Source organism: Pinus tabuliformis, chromosome 3_2 (assembly GCF_031772625.1).
Source record: "Pinus tabuliformis cultivar Carrire ecotype Pingquan chromosome 3_2, CPIR1, whole genome shotgun sequence".
Lineage (NCBI taxonomy): Eukaryota > Viridiplantae > Streptophyta > Pinopsida > Pinales > Pinaceae > Pinus > Pinus tabuliformis.
In genome coordinates, this window is record NC_142302.1 from 376,244,718 (window position 1) to 376,267,194 (window position 22,477).

General features: G+C 42.8%; 1 protein-coding gene across 3 annotated transcripts in view; it reads right to left on the minus strand.

The window, feature by feature from the left end:
- The window catches only part of LOC149180987 (uncharacterized), a 335,201-nt gene that overhangs the window by 25,355 nt on the left and 287,369 nt on the right, over positions 1-22,477 (minus strand). The window lies entirely within an intron of this gene.

Here is a 22,477-nt window from a genome sequence, read left to right on the forward strand (position 1 = left end):
GGGAAGTGGAACATGAGATATAATAGTTGCATGACTCCCCATTACCACTTTTGGAATTTACAAACTGCATATTCTAGGAGTAGACAAATTGAACAAATAGTTGCAGCAGTTGTTGGAGTAGGGTCACCTATCATTATAATACCCAAAAGGGACAAGACTTTGCGAATGTGTACCTCAAGTATCGAGCTTTGAACAAGATCACACTCAGGAATCAATACCGTCTACCTAGGATCAATGATTTTGTTAGATCAATGGCAACATGCCAAGTACTTCACCAAGTTGGATCTCAAATTAGGATATCACCAAGTACACACTAAAGAAGAAGACCACCTTTGAGACAAGGTAAGGTCTATATGAATGGTTGGTCATGCCTTTTGGCTTATGTAATGTGCTAGATACATTAATGTGGTTAATGAATGATGTATTACATCCTTATTTAGATTTATTTGTAATAGTGTATTTGGTCAACATATTGGTTTATAGCTTTACCTGGGAAGACCACATCTGACATCTCATGGACATGTTAGAGACTCTGAAAAAACATTTGCTACTAGCCAACAATGATAAAATGTGAGTTTGCTTAGTAGTCAATGGTGTATTTGGGATACATGATCGATGGAGGGGCACTCAAGATAAATCCTGTGAAGATGGAGGCCATCTTCAAGTGGTACCTCACCTTCTAAATCAACGATCATCATAGTACTTAAGAAGGATGGGACTTGGTGAATGTGTATCAACTACCAAGCTTTGAACAAGATCACACACAAGAATCAAGACCCTCTACCTAGGATCAATGATTTGTTAGATCAATGGTGACATGCCAAGTACTTCATCCACTTGGATATCAGATTTGGATAGCACCAAGTACATGTTAAAGAAGAAGACATCCAGAAGACCACCGTCGAGATAAGACAAGGTCTATATGAATATTTGAACATGCCTTTTGGTTTACGTAGTGCACTAGATATTATGTGATTGATGAATGATGTATTGCATCCTTATTTAGATTCATTTTTAATAATGTATTTGGACAACAAATTTCTTTATATCTCTACTTGGGAAGAGCACATATGAAATCTCATGCAAGTGTTAGAGACTCTAAAAAAGCATCCGCTGCTAGCTAATATTAAGAAATGTGATTTTGCTCAATAATCATTGGTGCATTTGGGATACGTGATCGATGGAGGGGAACTCAAGGTGGATCCTGTGAAGATGGAGGCCATCCTCAAGTGGCCAATTCCTATTAATGTCACTAAAGTTATGAGCTTTGTTGGGGAAACAAAGTACCTATAGAAGCTCATAGCATTTTGTTTAGTGATAGTTGTGCCACTCCCTGCAATAATAATCGATGATTAAAGTTTCCAATGGGAAAAGGATCAACAAGAAGATTAGGAAGTGTTGAATTGAAAGAACAATCAAGCACCATAAACCTTTCAAAGTGAAGAAAGATGTAAGTGGATATTATATGGGAGTGGTATTGATGCAAAGAGGTAAGCTGGTATGCTATGATTATGAAAAGTTTCATGGGGAAGTCTTGAACCACCCTATATATGATAAGAAACTCTATCACTTGGTTATAGTTGTTAAGAAATAGAAGCATTATTAACGGGAAAGGAAACCATTATCCACATTGATCATCGTCCACTATAGTATATACAAGCCAATAGTAGGCTTCAACAAACTAGACATTACAAGTGGATGGATTTATTGCAGCAGTTTCAACTAGTCATCAAATATCAAAAGGGAAACACTAATACGTTGGTACACATGCTTTATGGGCCACCCACATCCAAGATTATAACTTTGAGTACTCTTATGCACATCGATCCTTTCACCCATGATGCATATGAAAATGCATACATAGAAGATGAGGAATTTAAGGAAGTGTCTCAACATCTGTAAGGCCAAATTTGTGTAGAAGAAGGCGACCATAAGGCTTACTATCTTCCCTAGAATGGGTTCTTGTACAAGATAAACAAGCTTTGTTTTCCCTAAAAGTGAAAGATTGCATCTTATCAAAGAAGATCATGACTGCAAGGTTGTAGGGCATTTTGGTGTTGGGAAGACAATTGCCACCTTACAAAGGTATGTGTATTGACTGTTGAATTTCCATGACCTTGGGTCTAGATTACAGTCTTAAAATCATTGACGCTACCAAACCAAGAATCTCAACCAGAACTACTTTGTGCAGCGGAAAAATCTAAAGGAGTAAATCACATATGCAACAATATACACAAGTTTTAACAAAATTGTATAATAATATACAACCCCAATCTTCGTTATATTAAACCAAATATGAATAATACAATAGTCTTATGGTATACAAGATACAATCACAAACTTCACTGCGCAGACTCTATGTCGTATCTTGTCCTTTCAGTCCTTCGCTTCCGTACTGCTCACTAGCTGCCCCTTAGTCCTTCAAAGGACAACACATCGAGACTCAAGGAGGGTTGCCACCTAAAACTGTTGCAAGTCACTTCTACTGCATGTACACAGGCTCATCAATCTTCTCTCTGGGTTGGCCACTTCCCGAGCTCCAAACTATTAGGCTAGCAGTCACCTTAGTCCATCAAGGTACTACACTTCGGCACCAATCTTCACCCAACCTTCAGCTCCTCTTCGTCACTTCAATATAGCTCGTCTAGGGCTACTTTGGGTAGCCAACACACTGCCCTTCACCAGGTCAATGGTACCCAATACTACACTGCAAGATATGCACTGATGAAGGCTTACAATTACCCAATCAAGCCTCCAAATTGGCTCCCACAGGTTGCCTAACAATCTGATCCAAATCTGGTCAAGACTTGATCCAACACACGTCACTAATGTTGCTCCAAATCTGTTTGTGATTCGCTGCCCTTGACTGTTTTGGTTAGGGCAATTGATCACATTGCAACAACCCTTCACAACCCACACAGTAGTCCACAAACAACCCTCCAAAATCTGTGGCACACCTTCATGAGACAACTCCCTTAGCACGTTGTTGAATGTGCATATTTGAGCCCTTAATCCATCCTACACAAGCCTTAATTGTGGTGCTATGGTCTGCAACCTAGCACACAATACTCCTGTAGCATACAGCCAGCATCCTACTAGTTCCCTGTCCTTAAAACAGTGCCCAAACTGACTTGTAAGAGAGGTCTCCAACTCGGCCTACCCAGCAACTAACCTCATCCTCCTAGCAGCTCGGGGCCCTATTTAGCCCTTCAAATAGTCCTGATCTCCTCGCTGCCCTAGCCTCTTCTTGTTGCAGCTATCACAAAGAATTATCCTCCTCCAACGAGCTCTCTTCCTTCTTGTGTGTAGCACTTTTGGATTCTTAAATGCCTCCTCTCCACCTCCTATTTATACACTAAATGAAGGGCTTCTAAAACGTCATCCTAGGGGTTGTCAAGCTGTCACATGTCATTTTTACACCAAGCCGACCTTGACACTTGATGTGCAACCCCATTAAATAACTTCAAAAATTCATATCTCCATTTCTACAACACGAAATTTGACGATTCAGGAAGCGTTGGATTATCCTTTCCGCCCTCTATCATCTCATGCCATCACATGTAGAAATGTGGTCATGGAAATGCCCAAAACACGATTTGATGCAAAACCCCATGCTTGGGTTCCATGCCCACAAGTGACTCTTGTGGTGCTTTGCCCTCCAAACCCCGAACCCTAGGGCTAAGAGTACCTCCCAAGCTACTCAAAAATCAACACTCCCTCTTAGCGAGGGAGGTACTTCCAAGACTAGGAAGTAACTCATCATCATCATCACTAATCGCTACACTTGCCCAACTCTTGGCACTCACAATCGCAACAATCCCTATTTAGTGAACGACGCCTCTCTCGAAAGTGTCACTGTCACTGCTGGAAGCAACCTGCTACTTCTTCTTTTCCTGTATCGCTTTCCAATCTCTCCATGATTCCTTCTTGGCAATTGTAGGAGCACCCTTCCTCCCCACTGACCTATGCTTTTGTTGGACTGCAAAGTCTCCCTTTGAATCTGCAAGCTCCCTTTAGAACTCGACTCCCTCGGAGTCTCTGGAATCTAGATCTTCTTTTTAGGAAGGTGGACCTTCTTCTCAGAAAGGTGTACCTTCTTCTCAGGAACATGTACCTGCTCCTCTGAAGCCTGCACTTGTAGCTCCATCTCTGGAACCTACACTTGCTCCACCTGCTTCTCATGATCCATAGGCTTGCCTGTCATCTTATATAGACCATGCTCTCTAACTCCAAGCATGATCCCAACAGAGCTAGAGCCTCTAGGCCTAAGTCTTGCCTTCCCATCTTGGAACAAGACCTCAAACCCCTTCTTCTCAATCATCGAGACAGAAATCACGCTATATCTGAGTCCTGGTACAAATAGTACATCCTAAACCTGCATCACTCGTCCTATCTCCATCCTGAATGACACAACTCCCGATCCTTAGATCTCCAATTGACTCTTGTCGCCCATCACCATGTGCAAATTCGAGTCCCATTCAGCGAAAGTCTCAAAAACCTCTTGTGACCCTGTCATATGTTTCGTCGCACCACTGCCCACGTACCATCCATCCTCATCAATAGTACCCTGCGAGAAGTGAGAGATCATAGCAAAGTCTTCCTCCTCCAATCTCCTAGTAAGATCATCTATCTTAGTAGAAGTGGCAACACCGGCGACCTACTTTCCTTTCTTCTTCTCTTTGTCTCCCTTATTCATCGAACATCTCGATGAAAAATGACCCACCTCTCTAGAGTTGAAACACTTGACCTTACTCAAGTCCTTTTTCTACTTACCCTTCATTCATGCTGCAACTGCCATGCCATCATCGAAAGTGTTCTTTGGATGAAGATCCTAGTCTTATAACTCTTCCTGAATGAAATCCCATAGCCTATTCCATTCTACAAACTTCACTTTGGCAACAACCCCTTTGATGGAGGGCTTCCATTCCTCGATGAACCCTTTCAATGCAATCTTCACCATATCTCCATCTGAAATAGTCACACCAACGGCAGCAAGCTCATCTTTGACTTGAGAAAATCTCGTCCTATACGAAGTCATGCCTTTGCCCTTTATCATCTTGGTGGGCTTCAACTTATCCTCCAATAACAATACCCGATTCTCGTTCTTATTCTAGAACAAATTCTAAAGAGCCATCCACATCCCATGTGTGGTGTTCTTCTCAAACAAAATGAGGTATTAGAGCATCCTTCACACCATCTAGGATGATCAATCTCGCCCTCATATCCAAATCCTCATACACTTCCAGCTCCTTTGGGTCAGTTGGCTTCTTCATGGCTTGTTCGACGAAATCCCAGATGTTGTTGACCTGTAAGACCAACTTGATCCGTTCCTTCCATGGACTATAGTTGGACAACCCCTCCAACTTATCCTCATACTGAATGCTAGCCTACAACTTCGACATTGTCACCTACAATGTGACCAACTCCCTCTTAAGTTGTGCTTCATTGTGCACAACTCTGATTCACTGACCTTCAAAATGGCTCAGACACACTTTGATACCATGTTGAATTTCCACGACCTTGGGTCTAGGTTGTTGATTTGGGGTAGCATCAGATGTGCTCTAGAGAGGTTGGGGCACATGAGATCTCCAATACCCGGAAAGGGTTTGGGCAGATTCTAAACAGATCAGGAGATATTAAATAATTAATATTTTTAATGGAGTCCCTAAGTCTAAACTTAGGGAAAATAAAATATTAATGTGTATTAATATGAATCTGTGTTAGAATGGTCCAAAAGACATGGATCAAGCCAGATCTAATCTTAGCCATTGATTAGGGACTTAATCTCGGCCGTTGAGATGTCAACAGGAAAAGTATAAGAGGAGGCTTGAGGGTCACTTGGAGAACACACCAAAGTGATCAGTCATTCTATTCTCTAGAGCGGGGTTTGCTAAGAGAGATAGAATCAATGATTAGGAGAGAAACTGAGGGGCATTGAGTATAGAGAAACAGAGAAGGCAGAGATTGTGCCAGGAGAGCAGCGCAGCAGCCAAGGAGAGTGACGCAGAGCCAGCAAGGGCTCATGCAGGGCCACACAAAGGCAGCCAAGTGCTGCGCAGAGCACCCGAGAGGCCAACATGTCTGACGTAGAGGCCCAGAAAGCTGACGCAGGGCTGACGCAAGGCTAGCGTGAGACAAAGAGGGGCTGACGCAGTCCAGATTGGGCAGACGCTGGGGTTGTAGAGCAGTTTTGTGCTGAGGAGCTGCCAGAAGGATTTTTCTGGGGTTTTAGCAAGGAGATTTCTCTCAAACTGTGAGGTATAGCTGCTAAGGAAATTCTCTATTGAGTAGGCTAGTTTCGGCACCCAGATTGTACTCTAATATTGCTTAATAAGAAAACCCTCAGATAGTTGCACCAATTTTCCTGCATTGGGTTTTTTCCGGGACATTGATAAAAAAAAAATGGTGTCATGTGGTGTGTTTCTTCTTGTTTCTTTTAGTTGTTGATCTGTAATATGTTGAGCATGCACTGTGTTTATTTTCAGTATTTACTTTGTAAATAACTTGTTAAAGAAAAACTAACAAGTAGGTAGGAATAAATTAGAAAAGGTGCATAAATGGTTTCTAACTAAGGAAGATTAGAAACTTCAACATGGTATCAAAGCGTGATTGTGGATCACAGGAGGACTAAAAGACATCAGCTGAGCAGAGCAATAGTAGAAGAAAACAGTTATCTCGAGGTGACAAAAGTTGTTTCTAGCAGCGCAGAAGCCAAGAAGTGTGAGGTAGAGCCAGCCAAAGCCACGCAGAAGAAGTCGGGAGCTGCGCAGAGCCTCAGAGAGGCCAGCATTGCTAACGCAGAGGGCCAAAGGGCTAACGCAGGGCATCCCAGGGCTGATGCAGGCCCATCTGGGTGATGCAAAGCCATTGTGAGGTAGAGAGGGGCTGACACAGTTCACAGAGAGGCAGTCGCTGGAGTCTATAAGGCCGCAGAAATATTGCAGAGTGGAGTTGGTGAGGTACTATAATTAGAATAGCACCTAACAGAGCAGGGCCAGAGGAGTTGTTATCAAGGGTTTATACCCGAGGAACCTGGATCAGCAGTGAAATTGCACAAGACGATCAAAGTAGGGGGCATCTCGACAAGCGGCATAAGGATTTCCAGGAAGGAAATAAAAAATCAGAGGGAGTCCAGAAGAGAACTTCCAGACGGGAAGTAGAGACTCAGAGGAGTCGAACAGAGAACTTCCAGGAGGGAAGTAGAGGAGCATCATGGCACTACATGGGGTAAGAGACCAGGATAGACTGGACGGAGCATCGAACTTCACAGTCTGGAAGGCCAGAATCTTATCAGTGCTTGACAGGAATCGTGTCAAGAACTTTGCCTTGAAGGTTATAGTTATCCCAGTCGACCCCAATGATAACGACAAGTACGAAGAGGCGATGGTGAAGGCCAAGTGCATTATCCTTTACGGGGTCAAGGATCATGTGGTACCACATATAGCCGAGAAGGAAACCGCAGTTGAGATGTGGGAGGCTCTCAAGAATCTGTACCAGCGTACTTCTATGTAGAGAAGAATGTTGCTCGAGAACCAGATGAGGTCGTATCAGATGAAGAAGGGTTAATCGATTGACACCTTCCTCGGAGGACTGAATGAGATCCGAGACCAGTTGACTGCTATAGAAGCGACACCGGATCAGGAGCTTAGGGTGAGGAAAGCCCTAAATGATGTCTCAGAAGATTGGGAAGTGTTTGTCTAGAGTATCCTGGGTAGAGGGACTCTCCCACCTTAGGACGAGATGTGGGCAGCTCTTCGCCAGGAAGAGATCAGACGGCAATCGAAGACAGGTAGCAGCAGCAAAGGGATCAAGGTCAAGCAAGAGGAGGAGGATGTGGCCCTAACATCTGATGGAAAGCAGGAGAAGCGGAAGAAGAAATATCTCTCCAAGATCAAGTGTTTCCACTGTGGGGAGCTGGGTCATTATGTGACCCAGTGCCCAAGGAAGAAGAGTAAGGGAGAGTCTTATAATAATGTACAACCCCAATCTTCGTTATATTAAACCAAATCTGAATAATACAACAGTCTATGGTATACAATATACAATGACAAACTTCGTTGTGCAGACTCTATGTCGAATCTTGTCTTGTCGGTCCTTCACTTCCATACTACTCACTAGTTTCCTCTTAGTCCTTCAAAGGACAACACATCAAGACTCTAGGAGGGTTGCCACCTAACACCGATGAAAGTCACTTATGTTGCATGTACATGGTCTAATCAATATTCTCTCTGGGCTAGCAACTTCGCGAGCTCTAAAGTGCCAGGCTAGCAGTCACCTTAGTCCATCAAGGTACTACACTTCGGCACCAATATTCACCCAACCTTCAGCTCCTCTTTATCACTTCAAGATAGCTCGTTTAGGGCTACTTTGGGTAGCCAACACACTGCCCTCCACCAGGTCAATGGTACCCAGTACTACATTGCAAGATATGCACCAATGAAGGCTTACGATCACCCCATCAAGCCTCCAAATTGGCTCCCACAGGCTGCCCAACAATCTGATCCAAATCCGGTCAAGACTTGACCCAACACACGTCACTAATGCTACTCCAAATCTGTTTGTAATTCCTTGCCCTTGACTGTTTGGTTAGGGAAATTGATCACACTGCAACAACTGTTCACAACCCACTCCGCAATCCACAAATAGCCCTCCAAAATCTGTTGCACACCTTCATGAGACAACTCCCTTAGCACGTTGTTGTTCTGGGCATATTTGAGCCCTTAATCCACCCTACGCAAGCCCAAATTGTGGTGCTATGGCCTGTGGCCTAGCACATACGACCAACATCATACTAGTTCCCTATCCTTAAAACAATGCCCAAACAGACTTGCAAGTGAGGTCTCCAACTTGGGCTACCCAACAAGTAACCTTGGCCTCCTTCCAGCAGCTCGATGCCCTGTTTATCCCTTCAAATAGCCCTGATCTCCTCGCTGCCCTAGCCTCTTCTTGTTGCGGTTATCACAGAGAATTATCCTCCTCCAATGAGTTCTCTTCCTTCTTGTGTGTTGCACTTTTGGATTCTTAAATGCCTCCTCTCCACCTTATATTTATACACTAAATGAAGGGCTTCTAAAACGTCATCCTAGGGGTTGTCCCATGTTAATTTTAGGTATGTTCTATGCTTAGAGGAATCTATTTCAATTTTCATAGTCAGCTCAATATATTTCCCAGATTACCAATCATATCAACATTAAAGTAAATTGTAGATAGAACATAAACATAGATCGCAGAAGACAAGCCAAGACAAGAGGACAAAGATGTGGCGTTAGCCAAAGACAAACCCCAATGCCTTGATCAATTCTTCTTATATGTTCTTCAATAGTTCAACAGAGAGAGAGAGAGATAGTACATATACAACAGAAGTCAACACTTTGACTTATCTAAGTAAGAGCATAGATCATCTCTAAGTAGATGATACATGAGGTAGTTGAACTCAGTTGAAGAGAAGCTGCTTCAATTGATTCTCCAAGGTGACTCCATCGCCTTGCTGCACCTATCATTGTGCTGCTCCTCATCATCATGTTGCACCTCACCGTGTTGCACCCATCATCACTATGATGCATCTCATCATGCTTCACCAATCATGAATGTACCATGTACTTGCTGCACCAAGTATCATTGTTGTCCCAAGCACTATTGCTGCACCATGTACTTGCTGTCCCATGTGCCATTATTGTACCATGCTTGCCACTGCTATCCCATGTGGCATACTATTCCATGTTTGCCATACTGTTGTCCCGATTGTATTGTTGTAGCATGTTATCATGTTTCCCATGCATCTTGCTGCACTATCATGCATTCAAACTTCATGGGTCACCTTGTTGCCACATTGCTATCCCATTGTTAGTGATTGTTGCTCCTATGATTGCTTGTTGCCCAACAATCATGCTTCAGCTCACTGTTCTAGGGTCCTTTGACTGCTGCAATCTTAGACTGGTTAGGGTACTCAAACATAGTCCCTAACAACCCTTCAATCTACCCAAAAGTGACCTCTTTTACTGCGGCTGCCCTTCTAAGAGGGGAGGAGACCCTACGCTGTAATTTTTGGGCAGTCTAGCCCTCACCTAAAACTTCAGCCTACCTCCTTTTGTTGTGGCTTGTTACATCAAGCTTCCTCTTAACTGCGGCAGCCCTTCCAAGAGTTTGCACTTCTCCCAAACGTCCTTAAATCAATCCTTATGGTTGCGGCATGACTACAAGGGAACTCGGCCCCTTCTCCAGCACTTCGGATCCCTGAAATAGACCCAAAACAATCCTCCTTTTACACGTTTTCCCTGCCTCTTCTTGTTGTGGCTACCACAAGGAATTATCCTCCTTCAACAATCTCTCTTCCTCCACAAATGGATGCATAGATTTGTCATGGGCTAGGGCTTGTTAGGACTGTGGCTAGGGCTGATAAGACCTCCTTCATAGCTGCGTAGATCCCTTCCATAGCTTCGCTGGCCTGTCATCTTTGCTGCGACTAGGGCAACCTTCTTTCCTCCATCCTAGGACTACGGCTAGGCTCCTTTAGGCAGCGTATAGGAGTAGGGTCTCTTCCCTTGAATTGTTGCTAGATCACCCATCTTAGGACTGCGTTAGGGCACCCTCCTTAGGACTGTGTTAGGACTTGTAGAGACTTCGTCTAGGGCTTTATACTAGGGCTCCTTTACCTTCTGCGTTTTAGGGCTTCCTCTCTTAGATTTCTCTTCCACTGAAACCCAGAACAAGTGGAGAGAAATCAAGAGTGAAGTGTGTGTGAAATGACTCTCAAGTCATCTCCTTTTATACTAAAACGTTGAGCACATGTGGGGTTTATTTGGTTGTTGGCTGACCTTGACGAATTGTCTTATAAAACAAATAAGTTCATAACTCTATGAATACTTATCGGAATCGGATGATCTTTAGATCAATCCTACACCTCTCAATGAGAGTGATCCAAGAAAAATATCAGCTGCTATAAATAAGATAATCCACATGGAGTTTGGCCCTAGTTGCCAATTTTAACACTCCCTCTCAACTAGGGAGAACTCCATCCGTTGATCCATCTGCCAGACTGTACTATCTCTGCCATCAGTCCCCTGCACTGCTTTGCTTTGCTAAACCATGAAAAAGAAGAATTGATCAAGAATGTCTCATACAATTCTCTATTGACCCGAAGTCAGTTCCACATGAAGAGAGTGTCATACCACTTTTTCTAATCCCAGATCAGTTCCAAGAGAGTGGGTCATATCACTCTTACTGACTCGAAGTCAGTTTCATTGATCCCGGATCAATATCAAAAGGAGTGTCTCAAACCACTCATACTGTTAAGTTTAGGTATGTTCTATGCTAGAGCAATTTATTTAAACTTTCACAGTTAGCAATCACATCAGCATTACGATAAACTGCAGATAGAACATAAATATAAAACACAGAAGACAAGCCAAGGCAAGAGGACACAAGATATGGCGCGAGCCAGGGACAAACCCCACAATGTGTGGGGAAACCCTTTGATCAAATCTTCTTTTATCTTCAAAGTTCAGCAGAGAAAGAGAGAGAGAGTACATTTACAACAGAGGTCAACACTTTGACTTTATCTAGATCTAAGCATAGATCATCTCCTATAACGATGCGACCAGTTGAAAACATTTTGCTTCAACTGATACCTATCATCATGCTGCATCTAGTTCTCTAGTTGTACCACTGCATACTACCTCATGCAGCTGTCCATGTCCATGATCTTATCCATCATAACGCTGCTCAAACTAATGTGCATCATCATCATGTTGCTGCCCTTGCTAATGTATCATTGTGTTGTCCATGCACATGATCTCATAGTGCTGCCCACCATGCTGTTGTCTCTGCCTTCTCGTTGCTTCATCATGCTGCAACAATGAATCATCATGCTGCTCATGATCACATATATTATGCTAACATCACACTTTCATCATTGCTGCACTTTGACTGTCCCTTGAAATACCACAGAGGTAATCTCAGCATATTCAATGAGATCACGATTTTACAAGAACTAGATCATGACTTTGTCACTGATCATTCTTGACACAACTTCTTCCATTATGTTGAGAATGTAACTATCACTATCGTTACTACAACAACACTAACATTGCTTGAAACCTTCGTCACTGCTTCTCATTGTGCCCAGACTTCCAGCATTTTCCAAAATATATATATCGAGACTGAGATTCTACCTTAACGATCATTGTGATCTCCATTAATTCAAGAGAGTGAGAACAGTAAGGGTTCTAAGTTCAATGTATCACATATACATTGATTTCTTATGAAGTAGATCCAACGTGTGATCTTATCTTCCATCTAGGCCGAGACTGTTCATCATTGATACAACATCTCACCATTATGCCAAGTCTTTGACTGCGGTTATGACTGCAGTTATGACTGCGTATACAGCGAATAAAGGTATCACATGAACAACGTATTAGCTGTCACCATGACTACATATGAACATTAGCTCCACTCCATTGCTGTGTATATTAAAAGAATTCTAGACCAGCGTATCTTCATACACAGCGTATTATATTGCTGTGTACATTCTGGATCAACATATATTCATACACAGCGTATTACATTGCTGCGTACATTCTGGATCAGTGTAGCTGCGTACATTCTGGATCAACGTATCTACATACATTCTGGATCAGCATATATACATACACAACGTATTACATTGCTGCGTACATTCTAGATCAGTGTAGCTACGTACATTCTGGATCAGCGTATTTGCGTACATTCTGGATCAGCATAGCGTATTATGTCTTATTGACCAACGATGTCTCAGTGACCAACGAATTCATGTAGTTTCTTGCTCCTTGATTGCGTCTCCTTTCTTCTTGACTGCAGCTTTATCTTTTTGCAATTTTAGTCCTCTTCTCGACTGTGGCTATTACTTCTGGACATCGTAGAGTATAAGGTTTATGTACAGTGTGTTAGGGCCTGTTCATAAGGCTTCTTGACAGCATGTGTTGAGCCTTTCCTTAACCACGTTGACCTCAGCTAGGGCATGGCTTGACTACGGCCAGAATACTCCTTAGATAGTGTACAAGTGTCTCTATTTGTAGATCGACCCGCGGCTAGGGCATCACCATTAGACCAGCATATTATTCTTGGTGTCTCACTCCTTCTCCAAAAACCCAAGACGTGGAGAGGAGGAGATCACCTCAAGAATACGTGTGTCCAAATGATATCAAATCCTCATCTATTTATACCAAAACGAGGATGATGAATAGACACGTCGGTTGGGCTTTTAGAGCCTACATAAGAGCTAGTCGGCTTGACTATAATTACATAAACAAAATAAATTCATATCTCCATAAATACTTATCGGAATCGGATGATCTTTGGATCAATCCTACACCTCTCGACGAGAGGGATCCAATAAAAATATCAGCTACCATAAATAAGCCGACCCACATGGAGTTTGGCCCTAGTTGCCAATTTAACACTCCCTCTCAACTAGGGAGAACTCCATCCATTGATCCATAAGTCCGACTGTACTATCTCTGCCATCAGTGCCCTGCACTGTTCTGCCCAACTCTGCTCAGCTCTGCTGGCTCTGCTCTACTCTGCTGGCTCTGGTAGCTCTGCTCTGCTCAGCTCTGCTGGCTCTGGTAGCTCTGCTCTGCTCAGCTCTGCTGGCTCTGCTAGCTCTGCTCTGCTCAACTCTGCTAGCTCTGCTCTGGTAGCTCTGCTCTGCTCAGCTCTGCTGGCTCTGGTAGCTCTGCTCTGCTCAGCTCTACTGGCTCTGGTAGCTCTACTCTGCTTAGCTCTGCTGAACTATGAAGAAGAAGAATTGATCGAGAATGAGTCATATCATTCTCCACTAACCCGAAGTTAGTCTCAGAGTGCGTACCACTGGTCCCAGACTAGTCTCAACCGACCCAAAGTCAGCATCATAGTATGTACGACTCTCACTGGTCCCAGACCAGTACTGCACTGGCACAAAGTCAGTCTCGGAGTATGTACCACTGGTCCCAGACCAGTCTCAGCCGACCCGAAGTCAGCATCATAGTATGTACAACTCCTACCACTGGTCCCAGACCAGTATCATTGATCCCAGATCAATGGAGGACATCCTAGCGTAGGGAGTACAGTAGATACAACGATGCGTCCATCGGTACTACTATGGTCCCTAACTTCATTTCCCTACTCATTGATCAGATGAGAGGTACTTCCCATGAGTCCCAAACTGCATGGGTAGGATGCCTCGACAGGAGAACTTAATCAATCCTGTCCTCAAAGGAGAACACATCAATCCTGCTACAATCGCCATGGAGAACACATCAATCCAGGCCTCACAGGAGAACACATCAATCCTGCTACAATCGCCATGGAGAACACATCAATCCAGGCCTCACAGGAGAACACATCAATCCTGCTACACAGGAGAGCAAATCATCATGTTCCACAAGAGAGCGAATCATCTTGTCCCACAAGAGAGCGAATCATCTTGTTCCAGTGCGCACCACCAGGGGAGGGTGAGTCACCCTGTGGTCGTATGTTGCTCCAGTAGATTCTGTAAGCCCCACAGAGCTCCCAGAGCTCAATGTATGCAACATGCAAGACCCTTTGACAAAGGTCTCTTGATGACTCCAAGTCATTCGGGAAAATCACAAATTTGATCTTTCCCCCGGGGCTTTAGCGACCTGTACATCATCTCAGTGCGATGGAGCCTCCTTGCTCATCGACTTTCCATATCCCAGATAAGGCAGTATCGGATGTCTGTCTGCTGGAGCAATTGTCGAATACAGGATTCCTCAATAATTGAATCCTACCTCTGGTTGTCACAGAGAAAAAACAGCTCACTTAAGAGCTTCCGCAACCATGCAGCTTCATACGAGATCATACTCGTAGCCATGTATTCAGTCTTGGCAATGCTCATAGCAACCGACTTCTGCTTCCTGCATCGTAGCAGAATCCAAAGAGAACCAACACTAAAAAGTGCTCTAGTGATCCTCCATATTGCCTGCCCATTCAGCATTCGAATAATAATGCAATTTCTTCTTTCCGGTAGTGTATCTCAATCCATGAGAGATTGTGCCCTGAAGATACCTTAGAAGATTCTTGGCACCAATCTAGTGAGGCTCAATCAAATATGAGCTCACCATGCTAACTGCAACACAGATGTCACAGAGGTTCTCCAAAAACATCAACACGAATGAGTTTATGAAACTCAGAGGCATTTCCAAAATATGGTCTGACATCATTACCATATAACTTCTGAAAGTTAAGATCCTCGAGGCAGTCACAAGCTTGCAGCTTATCTTCCCACATTCAGAATCCAACTCCCTCTGTCTCCTATAAATGAGAGGGTCTGCACCTGTCAGACATAGGTGTCGGTACGAGAGGTTTATCATCCACAACCTTCGAGTAATGGTTTTGGATCGGTTTCACTCCTAGTGAATCTCAGCTGCATTAGACAGCTATCAATCCTCTCATACTACGCCTGAGGTGATTTGCTTCAAGCCATAAAGGGCTTTCTTCCACCTGTATACATGAGATTCCTGATCATGAGTCTCAAACTCCTTGGGTTGTTCCAAGCCTGTGGACCTGCTGTAAGAGGGGAATGGTCCCCTTATAATATTTTCCTTCGGTACATTTCAGACATGTACCTTCATGCTTCTTTTTGAATTCAGGCATCCTAGTCACCATCTGACTCACAGACCTCCGGAGTTGAGTCAATGGACATGGTCCCCAGTGGACTTCCTGCAACTTGATACAACCCTGAACTCAAAAACATCTTTAAAAGATCTATTTTCAAACACGTACCTTTCCATCGATAAGTGCCACCCTGTAACCAGGTTCGATCAGGTACATAAAAGAGATTTTGGGGTTCCTTGATTTCGTGGAAGAGTCAACCATTTCCTTGATGACCTGCATTACCAGTCATTCTTTTGATCATTGAGGATGTCCCAGGAATGATTGTTATCTTCATCAACATATGTGTCTCCGCCATTCTGACACTCCTTCGTATAACAGCCGAATTTATTTCAACAAGGCATCTGCCTTTTCTTCCACCCTTAGATCCGAACTTCCCAATGAAGTGATCTTAAGATGGACCATCAGAATCTTTCGCTGCGCCATTCTGATAACATTCTCTGCTTTGACTTCACCCTAGGTGAATTATGAGGAACCCATTGATCCTTCTGTCTTGTCCCAACTGTCTTCGGTGATTTCTCTTTCACTCTTGCTTGGGCATTGTCTTCACCTCAGCTCTGATACCATGTTAAGTTTAGGTATGTTCTATGTTAGAGCAATTTATTTAAATTTTCACAGTTAGCAATCACATCAGCATTACGATAAACTGCAGATAGAACATAAATATTAAACACAGAAGACAAGCCAAGGCAAGAGGACACAAGATATGGCGCAAGCCAAGGACAAACCCCACAATGTGTGGGGAAACCCTTTGATCAAATCTTCTTTTATCTTCAAAGTTCAGCAGAGAAAGAGAGAGAGAGTACATTTACAACAGAGGTCAACACTTTGACTTTATCTAGATCTAAGCATAGATCATCTCCTATAACGATGCGACCAGTTGAAGACATTTTGCTTCAACTGATACCTATCATCATGCTGCATCTAGTTCTCTAGTTGTACCACTGCATACTACCTCATGCGGCTGTCCATGTCCATGATCTTATCCATCATAATGCTGCTCAAACTAATGTGCATCATCATCATGATGCTGCCCTTGCTAATGTATCATTGTGCTGTCCATGCACATGATCTCATAGTGCTGCCCACCATGCTGTTGTCTCTGCCTTCTCGTTGCTTCATCATGCTGCAACAATGAATCATCATGCTGCTCATGATCACATATATTATGCTAACATCACACTTTCATCATTGCTGCACTTTGACTGTCCCTTGAAATACCACAGAGGTAATCTCAGCATATTCAATGAGATCATGATTTTACAAGAACTAGATCATGACTTTGTCACTGATCATTCTTGACACAACTTCTTCCATTATGTTGAGAATGTAACTATCACTATCGTTACTACAGCAGCACTGACATTGCTTGAAACCTTCGTCACTGCTTCTCATTATGCCCAGACTTCCAGCAATTTCCAAAATATATATATCGAGACTGAGATTCTACCTTAAGGATCATTGTGATCTCCATTAATTCAAGAGAGTGAGAACAGTAAGGGTTCTAAGTTCAATGTATCACATATACATTGATTTCTTATGAAGTAGATCCAACGTGTGATCTTATCTTCCATCTAGGCCGAGACTGTTCATCATTGATACAACGTCTCACCATTATGCCAAGTCTTTGACTGCGGTTATGACTGCAGTTATGACTGCGTATACAGCGAATAAAGGTATCACATGAACAACGTATTAGCTGTCACCATGACTACATATGAACATTAGCTCCACTCCATTGCTGCGTATATTAAAAGAATTCTAGACCAGCGTATCTTCATACACAGCGTATTATATTGTTGTGTACATTCTGGATCAACATATATTCATACACAGTGTATTACATTGCTGCGTACATTCTGGATCAACGTAGCTGCGTACATTCTGGATCAACGTATCTGCGTACATTCTGGATCAGCATATATACATACACAACGTATTACATTGCTGCGTACATTCTAGATCAGCATAGCTGCGTACATTCTGGATCAGCGTATCTGCGTACATTCTGGATCAGCATAGCGTATTATGTCTTATTGACCAACGATGTCTCAGTGACCAGCGAATTCATGTAGTTTCTTGCTCCTTGATTGCGGCTCCTTTCTTCTTGACTGCAGCTTTATCTTTTTGCAATTTTAGTCCTCTTCTCGACTGCGGCTATTACTTCTGGACATCGTAGGGTATAAGGTTTATGTACAGTGGGTTAGGGCTTGTTCATAAGGCTTCTTGACAGCATGTATTGAGCCTTTCCTTAACCACGTTGACTGCAGCTAGGGCATGGCTTGACTACGGCCAGAATACTCCTTAGATAGCGTACAAGTGTCTCTATTTGTAGATCGACCCGCGGCTAGGGCATCACCATTAGAACAACATATTATTCTTGGTGTCTCACTACTTCTCCAAAAACCCAAGACGTGGAGAGGAGGAGATCACCTCAAGAATACGAGTGTCCAAATGATATCAAATCCTCATCTATTTATACCAAAATGAGGATGATGAATAGACACGTCGGTTGGGTTTCTAGAGCCTACATAAGAGGTGGTCGGCTTGACTATAATTACATAAACAAAATAAATTCATATCTCCATAAATACTTATCGGAATCGGATGATCTTTGGATCAATCCTACACCTCTCGACGAGAGAGATCCAATAAAAATATCAGCTGCCATAAATAAGCCGACCCACATGGAGTTTGGCCCTAGTTTCCAGTTTAACACATACTGATCCCAGATCAATGGAGGTCATCCTAGCATAGGGAGTACGGTAGATACAATGATGCATCCATCGATAGTACTACTATGGTCCCTAACCCCATTTTCTTGCTCATTGGCCAAATGAGAGGTACTTCCCATGAGTCCCAGACTGCATCGGTAGGATGCCTCGACAGGAGAACCACTCATCCTGTCACTAATTTGCCACGGGGTATCACAGGGGGAAGGTTGAACCATTCACCCTATACACAACACACCATTAGGGGAGGGTGAGTCGCCCTATGGTCACTTGTTGCTCCAAGAAGTACCCCAAGCCCCCCGAACCTCCCAAAGCTCAATTCATGCATCATGCAGGACCCTCATAAGAGAGTCTCTCAACAACTCCAAGTTGTTCAGGAAAGTCACAAATTTGACCTTTCCCTGGGGCTTTGACAGAGTGTCTGCAACCTGTACATTAGTCTCAATGCGATGGAGCCTCCTTGCTCATCGACGTACCATATCCCAAATAAGGTAGTATCTGATGCCTATATGCTGGAGCAATCATAGAATACGGGATTCCTCAACAATCGAATCCCCTTGGTTGACACAGAAGAAATGTTGCGAAATTCGCGATCGGGATTAAATCGGCGAGGGGAAAAATCGGAAAAAAATCGGTAAAAATCGGGAAAAAATCGTAAAATACAAAAATATTCATTTTTTTCAATTTTTTTAATATCTAAAGCATCTACAACATAAAATAAATACATTGACAAATAAATATGATAAAAGAACTAATATATAAGATGTGTAATATCATTTCTAGTGCTACATCACACATAACAGTGAATCATGTCCTGAATAGTAAGTCCTGACTCCTGAGTCCCAACTCAGCCTCAAAATATCAACAAAAAATATAATAACGTATCTCATTTCATGAGTCATAATGTCATATACAATGAAATGAACCAAATAACTAATACTATTGATTTCCTTTGCCCCTCTTGCGAGAAAATGCAATAGCTTTCCCTTTCCCTCTAGATGTAGATGTCGGTGGAGTTGCCAATGGACTTTTCTGTGCTCTAGAAGATGAAGAACTAGGAGCTATATGAGGTTATAGAAATCCAAGCAAAAACAAGAAAAAAACCAAAACAAAATAGCCAAATTTGGTGCCCATACTTGGAATTTACGGTTTGTCGAAGAAATTTGGTCCAAACACGAAGTTCTCTTGCTTAGGATGCTAAAATCGCTCGTTTTTCTCCTCCTCTGCCCTAGCAGACACCTTCCTCTCCTCCTCAGCTCTCAAAGAAGTCTGTTGTCTGCTAAAAATGATAAATAAAACTCATCAATTTGCTTATAAAACGCGTTGTCCTGGAGGGTCGCGATTTTTTCCGTTCGAATAGCGATTTTTTGGAGAAAATCGTGATTTTTTCCGTGATTTTTTTGAATAATTTTTTTTTTTGTAAAAATCGGGCGATAATATAGGTTGAGTCAAAAAATCGCGATTTTCACAAGACTGCACAAAAGATCACGTTGGTATCCATCATGTGTATAAACAACTCACTGAAGAGCTTCCATAACCACGCAGCTTCACACGAGATCATACTCATAGCTATGTATTTGGTCTTAGGGGTGCTCAAAGCAACTGTCTTTTTCTTCCTGCTCATCCAGGATATCGAGTAGAACCCAAAGAGAATCAGCACTCAAAAGTGCCCTTGAGATCCTCCACACTCCTTAACCAATCAACATTCGAATAATCATGCAGCTTCATATTTCCGACAGTGTATCTCAATCCATGAGAGATTGTGCCCCAAAGATATCTCAAATGATTCTTGGCACCAAACCAGTGAGGCTCAACTAAATATGAGCCCAACATGCTAACTGCAAAACATGTATCCAAACGGAAGTTCACCAAGAACACCAATGCAAATAAGTTTATGAAACTCAGGGGCATTTCCCAAATCTGGTCCAACATCACTACAACATAACTTCTGAAAGTTAAGCTCCATCGAGGTAGTCACGGGCTTGCAGTTCACCATTCCAAATCCAGAATCCAACTCCCCCTTAATTTTGCAAATGAGAGGGTCTGCACCTATCAAAAAGAGGTGCCAGTATGAGAGGTCTATCATCCACAACCTTCGAGCAATGGTTTGGATCGGCTTCACTCCTAGTGAATATCAGCTTCAACAGACAGTTATCAATCCTCTCATACTAAGCCCGGGGTGTTTTGCTTCAAGCCATAGAGGGCTTTCTTCCACCTGCATACATGAGATTCCCGATCATAAATCTTAGACCCCTCAGGTTGTTCCAAACCTGTGGACCTGCTATATGAGGAGAATGGTCCCCTTGTAAGATTTTCCTTTGGTACATCTCAAACATGTGCCTTCATGCTCTTTTTGAATTCAAGCATCCCGGTCACCATCTGACTCACATCAGGTAGGGCCCCATAAAGTAGACCTATGGTGCTATAGATGAGATGTGTCAACTAACATGGTCCCCAATGGACCATCCTGCAACTTGATACAAATTGCCAACCCTGAACCCATGAGTAAAAGCATCTTTGAAAATTCTATTTTCAAACACATACCTTTCCATCGATGAATTCCACCTTGTAACCTTTGACTTCCATTGCTGAAATGGACACCAAGTTCTTCTTGCGATCAGGTAAATAAAGAGATTCTCATAAATGAATCGAGTTACCCTCATTCAATTGAGGGGTAACATTCCCTACACCCTTTCTGGGATAGGTGGCATCGACTCCAAGTATAATTCCACAATTGTTTCCATCTCTACCAAATTAGAGAGAGCACCTTTCTATCTGATGAAGTACCTTGAAGCACTACAATCAATAAGCCAGATTCCCAAAGAGTCTGAGGGAGAGGGCCAATATAAGATAACGCTTCTTTATCTTATCAGAAACAATATTTGATTCTTCATACCTGGGGTTCCTTGCTTTCTTTGAAGAGTCGGTTATTTCCTTGATGACTTGCATTACCTGTCATTCCTTCGATTATTGAAGATGTCCCTGGAATGATTGTCATCTTCATCAAGTGATGTGTCCCTGCTATTTGGACACTCCATCACATAATGGCCGAACTTATTACAAACAAGGCATCTGCCTTTCCTTCCACCCTTAGATTCGGACTTCCCAATGAAGTGATCTTTAGGTAGGCCATCAGAAGCTTTCGTTGCGCCATTCTGATAATGTTCTCTGCTTCGACTTCACCCTTGGTGAATTAGAAGAGGGATGAGGAATCCACTGATCCTATTGTCCTTTCCCAATTGTCTTCGATGATTTCTCTCTCACTCTTGCTTGGGCTTTGTCTTCACCTCAGCTCTGATACCATGTTAATTTTAGGTATGTTCTATGCTTAGAGCAATTTATTTCAATTTTCATAGTTAGCTCAATAACTTTTCCAGATTAGCAATCATATCAGCATTAAAGTAAATTGCAGATAGAACATAAACATAGATCACAGAAGACAAGCCAAGGCAAGAGGACATAAGATGTGGTGCTAGCGAGGGACAAACCCCAATGTGGGGAAACCGTTGATCAATTCTTCTTATATGGTCTTCAATAGTTCAGCAGAGAGAGAGAGAGAGAGAGAGAGAGAGTACATATACAACAGAAGTCAACACTTTGACTTATCTAAGTAAGAGCATAAATCATCTCTAAGTAGATGATACATGAGGTAGCTGAACTCAGTTGAAGACATGCTACTTCAACTGATTCTCCAAGGTGACTCCATCGCCTTGCTGCACCTATCGTTGTGTTGCTCCTCATCATCATGCTGCACCATTCTGCACCCATCATCACTATGATGCATCTCATCATGCTTCACCAATCATGAATGTACCATGTACTTGTTGCACCAAGTATCATTGTTGTCCCAAGCACTATTGTTGCACCATGTACTTGTTGTCCCATGTGCCATTGTTGTACCATGCTTGCCACTGTAGTCCCATGTGGCATACTATTCTATGTTTTCCATACTGTTGTCCCAATTGTATTGTTGTAGCATCTTATCATGCTGCCCATGCATCTTGCTGCACTATCACGCATTCAAACTTCATGGGTCACCTTGTTGTCACATTATTGTCCCATTGTTAGTGACTGCTTCTCCTATGATTGCTTGT